General features: G+C 47.4%; 1 protein-coding gene across 1 annotated transcript in view; it reads right to left on the bottom strand.

Annotated features, from left to right (window-relative positions):
- The window catches only part of Tmem132b (transmembrane protein 132B), a 40,125-nt gene extending 29,442 nt beyond the window's left edge, over positions 1–10,683 (bottom strand). Inside the window, exon 1 of the mRNA XM_055606201.1 lies at positions 10,456–10,683. The gene's annotated coding sequence lies outside the window, so the exon portion shown is untranslated. The remainder of the gene's footprint in view (positions 1–10,455) is intronic.
- Positions 10,684–14,953: the final 4,270 nt, after the last annotated feature.

Here is a 14,953-nt window from a genome sequence, read left to right as displayed (position 1 = left end):
AGCCAAGCCCCAAGGGGCTTGAAATACTGTAGGAACTGACAAGCATGAAGAGCCTGGGTGTACAATAAATGCTATTTCTTATCTCCTGCAAAGTTGGTGCCTAAGAGGCTGGGGAGATGGCTCGGTGGGTAAAGTGTTTGCTGTGCTGGTGTGAGCACCACGGTTCTAATCCCCCCAGAAACCCAAGTAAACTTGGGTGTGCTGGATAGAGAGGCTAGCTGCATTGCTCAGAGATGGCTTTGATTGAGAGGGCCTGCTTTAAGAAACAAGGTGAGAAAATGATTGAGGTTGATTCCCAATATCCATCTCTCTTCCTCTAAGTGCATGTGACTCTACCCCCATGCAAACACACACACACACACACACACACACACACACACCACAAACACACCACACACAATTTTTTTTAAAAAGTCAGTGCCTAAGGCTCAGTATGAAAAGCAGATTTACCACAATCCCTCAGAGAATGATGGTCGGGGTAATTCAGAATCCTCGTCCAATGGACTCCAAAGAATCTCTGTCTTCCCTGAGCAATGACACCATCTTCCAGTACCTGTAGCTCCCCCACCAGACCACAACAGGGATCTGTCCACTTGCACAATGTCACCCAGGGTGACAGGTGACCCAGATACACTGAGAAGAAAGAGGTCCTGAGGTCCCCACCTCATCGCAGAGCTTTCAAGCTAAAGGAAAGTGCTCACAAGGCCAATAAGCCAGGGAGCACTAACACACCCTGCTGCTATCAGACACAGCCTTACGCTCACATTTGCTCGTGTGCACTCACGCCAGAGAAGGAGAGCAGAAGATGGCGAGTCCAAGGAAAGACCCCACTGCACTGCAGTCCCTCCAGGCCTCCCTGCAGTCTACAGTGATGCCAGACCCTGATCCTTCCCCCGTATTTACTGAGAACTCTGAGCTTGCCAGGCACCACGGTAGGTACTGGGGCTGGGAGGTGACAACTGAGACATGTCTGTGTTCCTTGGGGACTCATCCATCATTCCAAAGGAATCATCAGATGGAACATTTTGTCCTAGATACTGTGAAATCACCGAGTCGGCTCAGATTTCAGCCGCAGCTGATGTTGACGGGGCCGAGGAGAACCTGACATTTGAGATGGCCAGTTCCCCTGGCTCCCCAAGGATTCCCTTAGTAATTCTCTTAGGAGCTAACCCTTCAATGTCCTACAAATGACATCTACTTTAAAGCTAACACTTCAAAGCTTGAAATCCTCCAATGAGGTGTGTTTGGCTAACACAGCCATGCTATTCTAGATACCACAGAACTCTCTAGAGAGTTCTTTTCCCCCCAAGAAGGATAAGAGGATTAAGGGAAAACAGGAACCCTTGGGATATTACCGGTAGATATTTTTGCAGTTTGTGCCTTCAACAAATACTTTAAAAAGCCTACTGTCCACCAGGTCTGCCCACGTGGGAGAAAAATCAGCACTAAGTGAAGTAGACAGAGGATAGCCCCTCCTCCCATGGGAACCAGGGTAGCACATTTTAAAACAGGCTGGCCACTGACACCAGTGTCATCTAAGCGCTGTCTGACTCTTCCGTGTATAAACTTAGTGACATCAGGACAGATGAAGAATGAGACACATTTATTCCAAAACCAGATAAACAACTGTGGGTTTAACAAAAGTCAGTGAAGCTTAGCAGAGTGAGATAACACCAAGGAAAAGTAGTTCATCTCTTTTCATTGTCATGTCCCCCAACAGGCTTTGTACCTACACCAAGACAGGCCTGAGGAGAAGAGACGCACACCACCAGCCTCCCTCCTATACCAGAGAGCACATTTTTACACCTAACCCTCGACTATTGACTCAAATACAGAACCAATCTGTGTGCACTGTTTAAGTAATTTCTTTAAGATACCAGCAGCCCCTGCAGCAGAAAGCACAGAGGATGCTACTTGCTGGCTTGCTTGCAGCCTCCTGCTCAGCTAGCTTTTATATATAGTCCCAGGACCACTTGCCAAAGGAATGGTGCCACCCACAGTGGGCCCTCCTATGTTGGGTAACAGTCAAAGACAATCCCTCACAGATTTACCCACAATCCAACCTGATGAGGCACTTCTGCAATTGAGATTCTTGCTGGGCCAGGAAGACAGTTAAAGCTAACTATGGCAGCGACAGTTACTAACTTAGATAACATCAACAAACTGATATATATAAACCCATAACATAGCATAAAACCTATGAGGTTTTCCACTTAAAGATGGTATGTCAATTGCAGCTCTGAAAAACTAAAGAAAAAAAATGGCAGAGACTGACAATAGCCTCCCCACACAACCTTTATACCTAGATCCACGCCTGCCTGGGACTGGATCTTACATGTGTGTGACCTGGCTGAACTCAGAGGTTTGTTTCAATCATCTGAGTTTCTTGAGGATGCCAGTGGACCCCAGGGTAGAGCTGATAGGTCTGCCCACCACGTAAGCCACACCCAGGCCAGTACCGAAAGGCATTCTTTTTCCTTCCTTCCCACTGAATGCTGAGAAAAACAAGTCTCTAGGAGACAATAAATGCATCACAGGTCCCAGCAACCACAATCCGCCTGGCTCTCTGCCTACGGAAGGACCCGGAAGGAGAGCAGCAGGCGTGCAAGGGCTGGAATGGGCGGGAAGGAAGCGCAGGTGCACACCTCCTGGGAGAAGGTGGGAAGCATGCAGGTTCGAAGCGCGCACTCTGCGATCTCCCAGAATTATGTGGCAGTGATTTCCAGGATGTTTAGTTCTTAATTAGAGATGCCAACGACAGAAAGGAGCGAATGCTCTAATTGATATTGGAAGCCTCATGAAGTTGACAGAACAAAAGGTTGCGAATACAGCAGTGTGTATCCGTGGCCAACAAGAAAAACATGACACATCTCCAACTAGAAATGCAACAATAAAAGTCCAAATTACTAGCATAAAGAAGGACAGAATTAGGCAATAACAGCCAAACTGCCTGACAACTTATTCTTAGCTGCATGGCTCCTGGCAATGGGGGGAAGGAAGGAAATTCACGCCCAGAAATAGACTAACAGCGGGGCTTTTTTTATATGGAATTTTTTTTTCCTGTGAAGCGTTTCAAGAAGGAAATAAATGGCTTTAAATCTCTTTTGAGTTTTTTTTTTTTCCTTCTCTCCATGTTCTTTCAAGTAAAATTCGCATCAGTCTGAGGCAGGTGGATTTGGGTTTCTACGACTTGCAACAACAAAGAAAATAATAGTTGCTTGTGCAGGAATTCATCTGCCAGATGCCCCCAGCCCACCCTAGTCTGTCACACCTGGCTGGCTCCCCACTGCCTGAAAGGTGATGTCAATTCAACTGTGTCTCCTTAAGGCGCCCTCTCGGAACACACCTGAATTCTATTTAATCTGCTCTGTGAGCCTGGCTACTTCGGAGGACTTTGAACACAGAGCCTGATAAAGGTGGTACACCCTGACCCAGGTAAAGCTGCTACTGTGCGGCTTGCTGTCATTTCCCACGGGTGTCAGCGGCCAGCTCCCCACACAGCGTAGCAAGCTACAGAACATTTTATCCTTTTCTCTGACATTCACCCTCCTAGCCTTTCTTCTCACACAAGCCAATTTCTTCAAGAGCAGGACCCTTCCCTGGGGTAGAGAAGGCTTTAAAAATGTTAATGCCTTTAGATTAGCCTTTCGAGTTCTCATTATTGTGAATCCACCTGATACATGTAGGCTGGGGATGTAATCATGGCAGCCAAAGGTAACAGCAGCCATCTCCAAGATCCACATGAGTTTACATTTATCTCTCCTTGAGCATGAGAATCTGTCCACCGTGGGTGACAATGGGTTTCTGTGGTTGGTTCTAGAAGCTACTGACATAGAACACGTTGTGGTTTGAATGAGAAATGCTCCCCACACACACACAGGTTCACATTATCCTTGGCAGTTAGTGCTATTTGAAAAGGCTGTGAAACCTTTAGGAGGTGGAGACTTGCTGGAGGAACTACGTCACTGGGGGCAAGCTTTAAGAATCTGTAGACCTGCCCCACTTCCTGCTCTCTCTCTCTCACTCTCACTCTCTCTCAAGCTCCTGCTGCTGTTGCCATTATTGACTGTACCCCCCTGGAACTGTAAGCCAAGATAAACTCATTCTCTTTTAGGTTGCTTTTGGCATGATGTTTTATCACAGGGACAAGAAAGAAAGATTTTTTTTTTTATATTATATACCTTCAGGCACGTAACAAATATGAAACCGTCACTCAGAAAGATAGATGCCCTATGATTAAATCAAAACTATGATATGGAAATTTCATTTCACTTACATCCTCTGAAGACCTTTAAAGGTTCTCTTGAACAAAACAAAGCACACAGAGTAGCCTGGAGAGTGGGGCCCCTTCCCAAGCAACCCAAGTCCTAATCCTGAGAACCTGTGAATGTATTCTATTACACACCGAGCAGGAGTGCACAGCACCAAACCCTGACCCCCCATGAGTGGGGCCTTGTTTAGGAAAGAGTGAGAGAGAGAGAGAAATTTTTGCATATAGACACTTAGAAGACTCAAGAAAAAAGCCATCCCAAGTTAGGATGGCCCTTATATTCCATGACAAACCCCTATATAAGAAATGTCAAACAGAAAAATATTGGTGAGCTCACACAACAATGAAGACAGTGAGTGAGGCTACACAATCCAAGGAGCGCCAAGGGCCACCTTCCCCAGGCACCTGGTTTAATGGCGACATTTCACATCAGCTCTTGAAACTAACGTATTGGACAAAGTGTATTGACGATCCACTGAAAATCCTGAGGAGCTCCCATTTGTGAGAACAAATGTCTACTCACCCCAATATGGAACTAACAGGAACCCAAAGTCCAACTTGGTGAACCAACTAATTTATTGGCATTATTACTTACAGGAATATAGGTGAGGGGTTACAGGAGCGGAAATGACTCAAAGACAGCTGTATCGCCACAGCCCAACCCCAGCTTGGGTGACAGCTCACAAAAGCTGGGAACCTGGAGCTCACTGCACAGCCTGCAGTGAGAATGTCCTTTCCTGATGGACCAGTTGGTCTGAGCCTCTCCCTTAGGCAAACTGGTTGGTTTTCGCCTTTCTCGGGCTTCTTGGTCTGTAATGGTCCCTCAGCAGTCTTCCTGTTCATGCGCCCTTAGAAAGGAGGGACCTAATAAATCTGCTCAGTTTCAGAAACTCCCTAAAGCTATTTTGAGTTGTTTACTTCCCGCCCTAAGGAGTTTCCGGGCAGAATGGAGTCTACTGCCCAACACCCCTTGTCACTATTAAAGTTTATGAGGAAAGGAGGGAAGGTCAGAGTCAGAGAAGCATGTGCAGTGATGGAATCAGAAAGGAGAGGGAGATAGAGATAGACAGAAGAGAAGCAGAGAGAGTAGGAGGTACTGCCCTGTAAGTCTTTAAAAATGGAAGAGGTGACATGGGTTAAAAAAGTGAGTGGCCTTTAGGTCCAAAAGAGCCAGGAATGGATTCTAGCAACATCTCTCAGAAGGAACACACCTCTGCCAACATCCTTTAGATTCCAGTTTACAGAATAAGATAACGAATGCGTATTTTAAGCTGCTAATTGTTACAGCCACCACAGAGACAGATGTGAGGACCCTGACTCACCTTTAGGTGTGGCAGTGAGTTTAGTGTTATTAGGCTAAGAATGCTAATTCCCTATCAGCACTTCCAGGAGTTGGTTTTTCATTTTTGTTTTTGTTTTGTTTTTTGCTTTGTTTTTTAATACCCTTAGCTTTAAGGAGCAAGCTACTTGGTCCCTTGAATAGCAGCTGATAGGACCCCTCCCTTGTGCCTGGAGCAGGAGCTGTCTGTCAACCAAGCTGTGCCTTCTCCCAATACTCTACAACCACCGCTGAGGAGGCCAAGTTCTGGCTGCAGAGCCCAGTCCACCCATAGTTGCTGCCAGAGACACTGTCCTTACCTCAGCCACAAAGTCTCCAAGCAGCCAGTGCAAGCTTTGCAAGACTCTACTCTGAGAGAGCCAAGCCACAGTGAACCACAGATTGACCCTGTTTCCCTTGAGTTACCCTCACCCAGGACAGGACAAGGCATGTCTCCCTAGAGTCTCAGCAACAAGTCTCACTGATGTAATGCTAGGCTTTTGGCTGGCCCATAGGGAAGCCTTAGGACCAATAGAATTGGAAGGTGTGCATCTGCCAGGCTGTGATGGCGATCCACACAGGCGCACCTGCCTCTCTTCTGATGACCTGAGCAGAGTGCCTGCTAATTTGGGAAGCACCTCCCCTGGTGTTATAATATCAGGGCCCCAAAGGCTTCTCTGCACTGGTCTTCTGCCCCAATATGTGGCCTCTATCTCAGGTGCAGTGGTATGGAAGCGGTTGTATGAGGGCAAATACCTAGAGCATCTAGCCTGGTGCTCTAGTGTGGCTACCTGCCACAGCCACAATTACAGCAGCAGCAACACAGAGGCAGATGAAGAATCCTGAGCATCCCCAGAAGCTGAGGACCCAATACCCAAAGCTAAGAAGTGGCTCTAACACCATGGAGGAGCAGGGGAATTTCAGAGAGTGGATACAAGCAGACTCTGGAAGGAGCTAAGACTGAAAAAGATGGCGGAAGTATTGCAAAGGTAGAGAAACTGAGACCATGGAAGACAGGAGTCTATGAAGAGTCATAGGCAGTCACTGAGGAAACAAGGACCCCAAGTCCCAGTCATGGGAAAATACTGAGAGCTCTGCCAAGAGCTAAGGAGCCAAGGGGCCCAATAGCCAAAGCTCAGGAGCTAGACCTTCAGTCCAAATGCCAAGCAATGAGCCTCCACTTTGAACATCACCAGCAACGAGCCTGGCTTCGAAAGCAAGATGCTACCAGCATAGACCAAGCATCGTGTTTCCTTTGGTTGTGCACTTTTACGTAATTGTCCCCCAAATTTGCCATTGAGACTTTATCACAAACAGATTTAACAGTAGCAGGTCAGTTGCCCATGCTTGGGATAATTCAGTGGCCCTCTGAAGACTTTCACCAGAAGACATGAAAGAGAGGAATCAAAGGCAGCCACTTTCGAATCTCACTTGTCTAGATTCCTCCAACAGTCCCTTTAAAGCTATGCTGTGGCCTTTCCTGCTCCAGCTGCTTACAGCTCTTTTTTTTTTTTTAAACCAACTGTCTTAGACTGCTGAGATAGTTCAGCCAGTAAAGCACTTGTCACACAAGCATGAGGACATGAGTTTGATCCCTTACGATCCATGTGAAAATCTGGGCATTACAGGCATGAGAACTAGTGCTGGGAAGACAAGTGGATTTCTGGGACTCACTGGCAGGCCTAACTGAATTGATGAGTTCCAGGTTCAAAGACAGGGCGTGCATTAATCATGACAAAAATTGAAGACGATGTCCAGTGTCAACCTCTGGCCTCTATATGCATGCCTACACATGTGTACATACATACACACACACATACACACACACACACACACACACACACACACACACACACACTCTACACCCCTCTGAGCCAGATCTGGCCCTATGGCTGCCTCACCATTGCTCTACAGTGAAACACAAATGCGGTCTTGCATGCCCTTAAAATCACCTATGGACAGCAACCCTGGCTGCGGGAACACCTGTTGAATCTCACCACTAATAATAAAGGTCAAGGTTTCTCACACACAGACAGACAAACACACACTCAGGCGCACGGACAGAGAAAGACATACACACAGTCATGCACAGACACATATAGACACACATACACCTAGATACTCACCCAGCTACAACTATATGGCTGTCTCCTGCTTTTTTTAGTGTGTTAGCTCCTCCACTCTCACCAGATGCAGAGGACATCTGGCCCTTTCCAGCTGCTTATACCTCTGGACTCTGTTCTCTGAAAGTCCCAAGATCCCCAGGTCAAAGAAGCAAGCCTGTTTGTCTCCATGAGTCAAACAGTTTCTCCAAACTCAACACTTGACTCAGTCCTCTAAGTTCCCAGATCTGATGTGCAGAAATGGCTCAGCGACAGACACACAGATCTCTCCAGAGAGAGCTAATGACTATGTCGGTGTCACAGCAACCCCTGGGGTGACAGGGTGGCCAGCACACAGCCCTGTAGACAACTCCATCTATCCTCGAGCCGCAGCAAAATGTATTACAAACACAGAGAGAGGAGCCATAACAGATGCATCAGAGCCACTTAATTAAATCCCAGGGTCGCCAGCAAAGCCTGCCTGAATGCAGCCCTGGGCTTCTCCATCTGACAACTCACTCTATTTGGCTCCTCTAAAGAGTGGACCCTTCTTCATGAGGCTCTCACAATGACAGCAAAGAAGGGGGAAAATGTCATCTTCAAAAATATATCCTTCAAGCAGGACAGAGGGTGGTTTCAGCTCATTTCTGTGCAATGGGAACAACTATGGGCGTGACAGCAACAGGATTCATGAATTTGGGCACAGTTCTCTGCAGCAGGCTTTGCCAGAGCAGGTGAACAAAGATTTCATCCTGCGGGGTCCCACAAGGCTCCCGGGAGAGACCCAACCACTCGGGGGGAAGCAGAGCAAGTCATTTGTTTGGGCCCATGCCAACATAAGCGATCAGATGCCGCTTGCCTGAGCCACTGCCAATGTCCCTTTTCCTTGAATGATGTGGAGACAGGAAAACAAATCTACCGGGGTGGGGTCACGGCTAAGTTGGTGAAGTGCTTACAGCACAAGTGTAAGGGCCCGAGTCCAGCTCCCTGCTGCCAACGTAAGTAACCAGTTGTGTGGTGTGTGCTTGTGAGTCGGGCTCAGGGACGGGAAGACGGGATTCCCTGGGGCTCACCAGCCAGCTGGTCTAGACAAATCAGTAAGTGTCTAGTTCACTCGGAGACAGGGCTCAAAAATAAGGCGGAGCTCGGCGCGCACCCTCGTGTGCGTACACAAGCTCCGTCTGGTGCGCGCACGTGTGTGTGTCTGTCCGTGTGCCTCATGTATACCAACCTCCTCTGACTGGATTCAGGTCTGCCTGGATTCTTCATGCGGAAGGACTTAGGTTTATTTAATCTGGCTTGTCCACAGAACATGGGATTGCCAGGAGACCTGGGCTGCGGCCAGACTGCAGGTTTTAACCTAGCCTGCCTTCGTCCTTGGGGAGAGTTCACACCCCATGCCCAGGGTGCAAGTCATGCCACAGCGGAGGCTGCTGTGACTTCATGACTGCTCCACGGAGCCACCCTTCTCCCTCAGGCCAGAACACAGTCTCGTGCAGGCCACGCAGAGAAAATACCCGCCTATTCAGACGTTACCCTGCCAGCCACCAGAACATGCCTGTGACTGACGCCAAGGGCTGCCGAGGCAGCTCAGCAGGTAAAGGCACCCTCCTCCAAGCTCCATGGCCTGAGTTCAAGTCCAGGGAATCCACACAGCAAAAAGAGAGGAATGACCCCAGAAAGCTGTCCTCTGGCCGTGGCAGCTGTGCATCTCTGCACACACTGAGAAGTTAAGACAATTGGGCTAAGTTTGAAAAGACTAAGGCCAAAGCCCCATTTCCACCCTGAACAGAAGCAGACGTGATGTGAAGGGCAGGACTCTGGGTGTTGGATTTCCCTAAAATATCTGAGCAGATTGGAACTGGAAGCTCTCTTAGAGACCCAGAGATGGAATCCTTTCTCTTTCTCTCTCTCTCTCTCTCTCTCTCTCTCTGATCGCTGTTGCAAAAACAATGGGCAAGCAATGTGCTAAGGAGGTGGGGAAGTGGGGGGGGGGGACAATGACAACAGCAGACCCAGTAAACCTTAAAAGTTTCCACACAAACAGCAAGGACAATTAAACTCCCGGCAGACTCCAGAAGAACTTGGAGCCAAAATAGTCACTGATCGGTAATGAAAAGAATCCAGCGGAAACACTCCGTGTCCAGATTTCTCTGCAAGCCGTGTCCCTTCGGTAGTATTCAAATTAAGTCAGGAGGTGCGTGATGAGGTTTCTTTATCATTATTTTAATAGTCATTTACTTTAATGTATATTAACAAAATTTTAACACATCAAGCTCGTGTGTTTTATTATCTTATAATGACCTTAAATTTGTTTTTAAGCTTGAGGAAGGGAGGCTCTTATTAGCATCAGACTTCAACCAGCTGAGGCAAACAGCTGCTCCAGGAAAGCAGGGCCTGTGAAGGAAATATACTCAGGCAATAACCCAACTGGGCATGGACAGTTGGTAAAAACTGAAATGATGTATGGATTGCTAGATTAAAGGAAATAGCATGCTTGTGGGAAAGGCAGACAGAAAGGGAGAAATGAGAAAAGAGGAAGAAATTAGAAGATATTTTTCACTTGAAACCAAGAAGGGAACAGCAGCCAAGGGCTGACCCAAAGGCTTCTCTTTGGACACTGATCTCATTCTCAGGACGTCATTCTCCCTCCCTTCAAATGAGGGACATTCAGGTAGAACACGCTGGAGATGAAAGGAGGGCAGGAGAGAGACAGAGAAGAGACTGAAACATTCGTGAGCCTGGTCATTGACTGTCTCTAATACCTTCACGACATCTTCATCCGCCGACCTGCATTCCACAGAGTCCAAAACGTCCACCACAGATCCGTCTTCCTGAACCCCCACGACCTTGACAGGAACCGAGACGGGCTTTCCTGTGAGAATGGCGGTGTTCAAAACTTCTGTGTCCTGAACAAGAGAGAAAAGGGCACAGGTGAGCAAACAGAAGTGAGTCACAGGGCGAGGTGACTGACAAGCCACCTGCCAGCTGGGCTCCTGTTAGGAGTGTGAAATAGCCTCCACGGGTTCACATGCTTGAACATTTGGTCGTGTTAGGACAGTGGCCACTCCTGGGCTGGAGAGATGGCTCAGCAATTAAGAGCACTGGCTGATCTTCCAGAGGACCGAGGTTTGATTCCCAGCACCCACATGGCGGCTCACAACCACCTGTAACTCTATTTCTACAGGATCTGACACCTTGGCCTCCATAGGTACTGCATGCACACGGTACATATGTATACACAGACACACACACACACACACACACACACACAGGACTTGCACACATTAAAATAAAATAAATATTTTGTTGGTTTGTATTAAAATTGGTGGTCACTCTGAAGAGGCCAGGTCCCACAGTGATGAGCAGGCCACATCCGTGCTTGCAGCTCCTCTCTGAGACAGAGTTAAGAAACTGCCCGTTCAGTGGCCTAACAGCAGTCCCTGATTTATTGTCCTAGCAAGTGCTGCACTGCATGAAGGCAGACATACACTGACACAGAAGCTGGAATCAGGCAGACTGGGCTCTGTGATGTAGAACCCACAGCACCGCACCGTGGAAGCTCAGCGAGTCCATCATACACAACTGAACAGGGACATGGGGTTGTATAGCATACAGCTCCACAAGGAGGTGGGGTTAGCTCATCTTCGTGGGAGCAATCTCTCCCAGAAAGCAGGCTTCAGGCCACAAATACCAGGGGGAGAAAGCTACGGTGGACACTTTCTGCACATACTGTCGACATCGGCACCCAGACCAGATGAAAGCTTTGCCATGTACACACACACACACACACACACACACACACACACACACACTCTCCAGGAGCTTCACTGGACAAACGTTTTGTGGTCCCCACAGAGCTGACGCACTGGCCTTCTTGACATGGCTGTGCCCATTTCAACAACACACATTCACTCAGGACCTCACTCCCTACGCACAAGTACCTGGCTCCTCCACGCGTCCTGTCACTCAGTCGTGTGATATGAAATGCCCTGTGACCCCTAAAATCTTACAGAAGCATGCTATCCTCTCTGCTATGGGGATTTTTCCCTGCAGAGGCTCCTCTGGCCTCCCGTCCATCATCCCTCTCATGGCAGTGTGCTTGCTCTCCCCTGCCATCTGCCGGTCTGTCTGTCTCTCTCAATTTCATCTCCAGGTCTTATAGGGAAATATTTCCTTCCCTTTAAGGCCCCTGTCATGCTCATTTGCCGCATATATCACAGTAGTTCCATCTGCTCGCCCTCCTACCTCCAGACCTGATCATGGTCTCGAGGCAGTTACTAAACCACACTCCTTGAAGAAACATAATTAAGTGCGGGCCTCCTCTCCTAAACCTCCCACAGCCGCTCTACCCTAGTTAACAGCCAGCAGCAGGCGGTACCATTTGGGATGTTTCGGACCCTGTAGTAGGTGGAGTTGCCCAGAGGAGATGGGTCCAGACAGTTTGGTGGGATTCCACCACACACAGGGCACTGCCTGGCACTGTGAGCACCACCTCCCTTCTCCCACCTCACCTCCTACCATCCTGCAGACATGACTGTCACTTGGCAAAAGAACTGTCTTTAATATTAATTAATAATTAATTTGCATGTATCCATCTACAGTTATGTGGAAGTGTCTTAGAGGGTTTGGGGGGAAGTGGGGGTTGGAGGCTTTTTCGTGTGTGTGTGTGTGTGTGTACATGTAGACCAGAGGACAACTTCAGCTATCGTTCCTTCCTCAGAAACCATCCGCCATGTTTATTTAGACAGGATCACTCCCTGGGACCTAGGCTCTCAGAACTGAGTAGGCTGCTCTGCCTCCCCACCACACCACCACAACAGCAAGCTCTTACTGGGGTCTCTGGAGACTGAACTCGGGTCCTCACATGCACAGGCACTTTATCAACTGAGTAAATCTCTCTCCTCAGGATTCTTAGTTTGAGATTCATCTGGAAAGTGATTGCTCATTTGGGTGTTGCTTCACAGCACAGTGATCACAGGCTTCCTTTCGGGTTCAAATTAAGAAAGCAATGGCACAAAGGGCCACAGAGAATCTCTTCCCCACCCCAGCTGCCGCCAGGGCCTTCCTGCCCCTCGCCGTCCAGCTCTCCCAGAGACCTCCCTTCAAATCCAGGCATGTGGAGGCTTTCATTTCTTCTTCTGGTGAACCACTGAGGCCCTGTAGATTCTGTCTTCATCATTTATCTCCATCTCCTGCCATTCTGGTTTGGCTAGGGTTGATCCCAGCTGACCTGATTAGAGCTTAATGACAGGTCACATGTCCCTCAAAATAGCCAGTGAAAATATCCTGACTGAGTATCCACAAAGACTGTGAAGGGGGGGGGACAGGGCGAACAGAAGCTGCCACGTTCCTGATCAAGATTTCTGGGTTTCTGAACCCTGCTCTGCCTGAAGGTCATAGTCTTTGGACATTCAGAGAAATTCCTGGTTTTATGACACTTCAAGTTTGCCTAAAGCCAGTTTGAACTGAAGTTTGTCACTTGAAACTGAAAAAAGTCTTGAATAAGACCAGGTGAGAGGGTGGGCTCTAGGGAAAGAAGCCAGATAATGCATCAGTCTGCACCCTGGGGAAGCCCTCAGAAGTGACGCTGCTGTCTCTCCCAGACTAAGCTCCAAGGGAGGGCACAGGTTCTAACAGGGGATCATGGCTGGCCTTACTTACAACCACATTCTAGGCAGCTTAGTAGCCATCTTTCCACATTTTGACTCTTCAAAAGTCAAAATAGTAGCTTAGATTTCTGCACCTTTCTCCTCATTATCTCTGGACAGCCTCTCCAGGCTTCCAAAGGTGACCCTTCCCAGCCCTCAGCACACTGAAAGAAAAATCACCATGTCCAGCATCTTGGAAACATCATAAGACACAATATCCGAATCTGTCCAGAGATGTGCCCCTCAGTTCCTGACTGCAGTTTAGACTTCACCCTAAGGTATAGATAGCCTTCTTGGAAATGCATTTCTATTAGTGTTGAACAGAGTGACATGAGGAAAATGTCATAGTGGGACCAACAGAAGAGTCTCTGCTCCATGAAAGCACCAAGAAAAGCCAACAAATGCCATGAAAATCTACTATAGAAAGACGATAGATAGATGATAGATAGATAGATAGATGATAGATAGATAGATAGATAGATAGATAGATAGATAGATAGATAGATGATAGAGATATAGGTGATAGATAGATAATAGATATATAGATAGATGATAGACAAGTTGATAGAATAATAGATATATATACAAATAGACAGATACATAGATTGATACACCAACAGACAGAATAATAGAAACATAGATGATAAACAGATGATAAAAATGGAGAATGATAGATATACAGATATATAGATATATCACCGATACAACGACAAATACACAAACAACAATAGAAACAGATAAATAGACATGCTATTTTGACAGAGGGATACATAGGTAGTTAGCAGATAGATAATAGATAGCTACACAAACTGATAGATGTGTAAATAGATGACAGACAGTGACAATGAATACATAGATGACAGATGAATGCTTGATGATAGATGATTGATGATATATAGACTGATAGAAGATAGACGACAATTGATATATACATTTATAGGAGATAGATAGATATATGACAGATGGATAAATAAAGAAATGTTTAACAAATGATTGAAGGATGAGAGAGAAAGTAATCCTCCTGTCAGCCAGGCCCTAGGGAGAGGACAGAAAAGAGCCCTACATCTGTCCTGTACTTGGCATGCAGCACGAGCAAGGCATGCCGATGCATGAAGCTATTAACAGTAGTTGCAAGTAACTTCCTGACACATCGACTATAACCTCTTGGAGTCAAGCTTCAAAACTGATGCAATCACACACTGAGCCTTGGTTGGGTTTGTCTTCCACAGCCTGGCGGGCAGGTTAGCCACTGAAACCACTTCAGTGCACTGGGTAATGAGAGCCGCAGTTCTTACCACAAGACAAGTGAGTCTTAAAATGCAAAGGAGATGAAGTAGGAGCTCAGAGCGTAAAGTAGATGGCGGAGAACTAATGAGGATCCTGTGCCGGGCCATTGGCATGTTTACGTGTATACAGTAGGGAGTGGGTAAGTGTGTGTATACATGAGGCCTTTCCTCACTTCAGTTCTCTGAGAGGCCTTAGATACAAACACCGGACTGATTTAGCAATCGGCACGCCAAGTGCTGGAGTTTAAGCTCTAAATACCATTCTCTGAAATAAGAAGATAACAGGGCTCCGTGGAGAAATGGCGGGTTGATAGGCAGAGGGAAGC

This window comes from Psammomys obesus, unplaced genomic scaffold (assembly GCF_907164565.1).
Source record: "Psammomys obesus unplaced genomic scaffold, mPsaObe1.curated_primary_1811, whole genome shotgun sequence".
In the NCBI taxonomy this organism is placed as follows: domain Eukaryota; kingdom Metazoa; phylum Chordata; class Mammalia; order Rodentia; family Muridae; genus Psammomys; species Psammomys obesus.
The sequence above is the reverse complement of the archived record's forward strand: the minus strand, read 5'-3'. Positions and strand labels throughout refer to the sequence as shown.